This window comes from Drosophila santomea, chromosome 3L (assembly GCF_016746245.2).
Source record: "Drosophila santomea strain STO CAGO 1482 chromosome 3L, Prin_Dsan_1.1, whole genome shotgun sequence".
NCBI classification, from domain to species: domain Eukaryota; kingdom Metazoa; phylum Arthropoda; class Insecta; order Diptera; family Drosophilidae; genus Drosophila; species Drosophila santomea.
Window position 1 is genome coordinate 19663003 of NC_053018.2, and position 4735 is coordinate 19667737.

The following is a 4735-nucleotide window of genomic DNA, read 5'->3' on the forward strand; positions in this document are numbered from 1 at the left end:
AATGAACTTTGTGAGTGGAACCATCTGCCGCCATACGATCGAACGGTCATCGGCGGTCTTAGCCCTTCCAAACGAGACAAATCGAATCGTTTGGCCGAAAGCGAGCTGGACCTTAATCGGATTAAATGTAATTTAACTTATTTCTATGACTTTTACCACCATTCCCGCGCTGTGTCGGCAGAAATCGGTTAATTAAAGTTGTACAAAGTTTCAAGCCGATTTCATGCCGCGTTGAATCAACAATTTGTAAACTTTTCCGTACTATCCAACTAACTGGGGGTGGAAGGGCAAGGAAGGAGCAGCACAAAAAGGGGGAATCATTTGTACTTACTTAAGTGCTTGATCATGCTGATATCATCACCTGGCAACTTTCCTTGTGCCCTGCGTACACACAGTGCAATTAGCGGGGTCTGCAGACGCCAGGTGGTCTCCAGTTTCTCGCATCTCCACTCTCATCGCCCGCAATCTCAAATCGGAGAACCCCAGAAATTGGTAAAGAAATCGGTAAAATACAAGGAATGTAATTTGTATTACATTATGGGTGCAGCGAAATTGGAGGCGTGCTCGAACCGAAATCGATGTGCTCTTCGATATCGTTGCGATTCGTACAAAAAAAATCGCAATTGAGAATTGGGGATTATGACAAGGTGGCCTTCTATGCGATTCTCGCAATATTTACCTTAACGAAAAGAAGGAACGCTGCACACTTTCTTATCCTACTCCCCATCTAACTGGCTATCAAAACTCATATACCCTTCACATAGGGCAACACTGCCTCAAAAAATCGAACCGCTGTGTTGACAGTTATTGATCGATGATATTGTAAACACAATGTCGAAATTAATTTTTATTTTGTTCTCTGTTTTCGGGCTTTTCTCCGGTCTGATCTGTTACCTTCAATTGTACGAACTCATTGTGATGAATCGTAATTGACTTTTATTTTGACTCCAGCGGTTGGTCTTAATGAATCCGCTTAAGCTGCTTCTAGTGCCGTGGACTTCCCCTTTTTCCTGTCCATTTTCCACGTCCAAGATGTCGGAGGGGGCGAGCTCCACGTTCCACTAAGCGACACTGACTAATTTGGAACCATTAATCACGGAGCTGCTTAGCGTCAGTCACGTTGGTTGGGCAGCCATCAATACGCATCAAAATCGAATGCGAATAGTGCATGTTTACATGGATGGATGTGCAATACACCTTGGGACAAAATGTTAGGTCATAATTGAAATAGCAGCAAGGTAAGATAGTTAGAACGGTATGTCAAAAATATAATTGCGATGTTTTGCTATTTAAGCTGCTGGGAATGTCTAATCCTGAAACAAGACAAGACTTTGGAAGTAGTAGACAATTGGTTCAATCGGTTTTATTTTTGTCATATTTTTTTTAAAAGTTATGCACATATTCTTAAAATACCTGGAAGATAACAATTTGTTTTAAGAAGAAGTGCTATTATCTTGACTGCAACTGTGATGACGAATGTGTAACCGCTGCGTCTCGCTTGGGTGTCGGTCGTTTGGTGTCCCTGATTTGCCTCCATTTCGAAGCCCAGTGTGCAGTGCTCAGTGCCCATTCCGATTTTCATAGACCAAACGGGTCCAAATGTAAGCCCACCCATTCCCGTTCCCCTTTTCGGCGGACATCGAGGCGAGTGCGGTTGTGGACTTGGACGTGGATCTGAATCTGAATCTGAATCTGGACGCCGACGTGGACAAGGCGTCCAATCAAGCCGCGTGTCTGGCAGTCAACTAGTCACTCACTTTGGCCACAGAGACTGCGTCAGTCCATCAGTCAAATACTCGCTTTAATTTCGACCTTCTCGCGATCAGCGAAAGAACTGGAAAAATGTGTATTTTCCATGTATTTTATATAATGCCTTGATTCTGTATTATTAATGATTATTTGGCAATACTTTCTGATCCTGTAGGGAAATGGTTGCTGATAAAACAAAACAAGTTTTTAGAAGCTGAGTTAATAAAATAAATATTCAGGTTTATTTTCCGGTGTACTGCTTCATGAGTTGCTCGAGCTGCATGACTACCGGGCATCATTTCTGCACCACCGAACGAAATATGGTACCGAAATGAACACATTGCCAGCTTGGCTGTTCTGCGCACGCGCACAGTTGTTGGCCAGGCTTAAAGGCCCCTTCGTGGATCCCCCGAAAGCACCCCCCTCCCCCCTTTCTACCCTGCTGCATCCCCATGCTCCACTCAATCTGCGGCTCGCTTTGGCCTGGCGACACTCGTAACCGCAGGGCGACGGCGCAGCCCGTTTTCGATTAACGATGACCGTGGTTGAGGACCAAGACGAGGACGCGGATGGAGGCATCTTGAGCGTGTGCCAGTCGAGCGAAATTTAGCTGCATGCCCAGCCGATCGGTGAAGGAGCTAGAGCTAGGCTACACTGAGAGAAAGGGAATTCAATACTCAAAGCTGGATATCAAAAGTGTTATTGGGCGGACAATTATCTTTTCATTTTTTAAGGGGGAGATCCCAGAGTCGTTCGGCCTGTGTAAGTCCGAGTAGAGCACTGAGTCCGAGGCAACGCCTTCGGTTTACATTTTACAATCCTAACAAGGTTAGGCCGCCGATAAACGGAGCTGCACTCGTTTGGTCATAAGACTAAGCTGTGATCTGGGGTTTTCAGCCGAAGTTGGCGGCTGGGGATCGGAACTTGGAACTTGGAACTGGCAGCTTGAAGCTGGAGGTGGCACATGCCTAACTAGCAACCAAGCTGCTATGCAAACACAGACACACACACACACACATTGGGAGCGGAATGGTGGCCATGGCTACGAGCTGTACATACGGAATTGCACATTAAAAATGAGCAATGGGAGTGGGCGGAATACGGAGGAATGGGGAGTGGGTTTCGCGGGTTTTGAGGGTTTCGAGGGTTTCGTGGCAAGCGAGCGGTTGATTCCAGCCGAGCGATGTCTTTTTCTGAGGCAGAACAAGGTTGGAATGGCCTGCGTCGCCGCTACCAACGTCCCTGCACTGCTAGAAATATCCAAGTGAAACCAAATCGGAAAACTAATACACAGTATTGGTATCGAAACTTTAGTTAGTTAAAACACTGCATAAGTATATTCTGTAAAGGTTCTATGTTTATTTCACATGATAAACAAAACTAGATTTTAACTGCGTAAAATGAAGTTTTTGCTTTAACAAGGCTTTATATTTCGGATTAGCTAGTTTAGTTTTTATAACTTAGTTGTAGTCTAGAAGAATCCTGAAAGTTGTTTGACTAAAGTGTTGGATTGATTTTTAAGCTGAATTTGAACCCCATTTAAGGGTGCATTTCCATGCTGTTCTTCTATAAGCGAATTAAATATGAACTCAGTATTTTCTTGCAGTGCACCGGCGACTCTGCTTAATGCAATTCAGGCGAAAGGCGCACAAAGGGACAGCGAACAAGATGCCGAGTTGCTGATTGTGAGCGCAGCGCAGTCGACGCAGGCAGAGGCGGCCGCAAAAGCTTTTGTCGCCGCCACAAACATGGAATATGACAAGCTGGTGAGGAGCAGGATGGGATTCGGATTGGGATGGGTTGGGATCGAGCTGAATGGGCTGTGAGCAGCAGGAGGGGCAGGAGGAGCAGGAGGAGCAGTGGAACGGGGAGATACTGGATGGTGCCCGGCATGCAAAGCATTGTCAAGTGGGGAGCAGGCCAAGTGCTACACAAAAAGCGAGCGACAAAGAAACGTCGCAGAACGCTGCCGACGCACGTGAGATGTGGATGCATTTGATGCACGGAGCGAGCAAAGGATGTAGATTAAAAAACTAATAGATTTAAATGAATTTATAAAAAGTATTCTATTTAAGTAATTTATATATATATTTATATATGGTTTTTTTTTTCTTAAAAATAATTACTATCCATATATACTATACTTAACCATACAGTTTTCCACAGACTCACACGCTATTTAAAAGGTATAGTAAAGTATATATAAAAGACCACTGCTCTCTGTTTTTTAATGGAAACCTAAATTCTTCCACTTATTATTCCGAGTGTAATTTTTTAGTGTGTGTAGGCTTCCCTGTGTGGGCAGGGTAAAGAAGCCAGGCGAAAGAGCGATGGGGAGAGCGAGAGACAATGGCGACAATAAAAATGCGATCGCACAACATGCTCCACAGATAAGTTAACGCAAAGTGACAACGTACAACTTTTAATGGAATTGTCGTCGCCGAGGGGCGGTGGGGCGTGGCTGGGGTAGTTGGGGGGGAGTGGGGATATATATGTATATGACTTAGCCAGGAAGTCACCGCATTTGGAGCGCTGCCAAGTCAGTTGAGCTATGTTTACTTTAAGGATACGTCCGCCAACTGGAAAAGGGACCTTCAAAGGCTGTCTTATACGATTCCGAATCCCCGATTCCGATCAAAAGTGGGCGAAGTGGGGGGCGATACACGACACGAGCAAATCAAAATTGCCTTCGGCAGCTACTGTGGCACAAGCTAAAGAGAGAGAGAGAGAGAGAGAGGGACAGAGCGAGCGGCGATCGGATTCGGAGAGAGCGCCAGCTGCTCCCATTGGAAAACTGCAGTTGCAGCGGCATACGTTTCCAATTGGAGCAGCTAAAGAGTAATCTCTCTCTCTATCCCTCTCGATATTCTCTCACCGCTTACTGGTCTTTCTGGTTTTTGTTTTGTTTACGATTTTCGCTGGAAAGAGAGCGAGCAGAGCCGCCAAGCCAACTCGAATCGCGCTTCCACAATCAGTTGCTTTCCAA

General features: G+C 45.4%; 1 long non-coding RNA gene across 1 annotated transcript; it reads left to right on the top strand.

Moving 5' to 3' along the window:
- The first annotated feature begins 819 nt into the window (after positions 1–819).
- Positions 820–1867, top strand: LOC120449133. The gene is made up of 3 exons (XR_005616181.2): positions 820–902; positions 979–1238; positions 1295–1867. It is a non-coding gene; the product is annotated as an uncharacterized LOC120449133 (long non-coding RNA).
- Positions 1868–4735: the final 2868 nt, after the last annotated feature.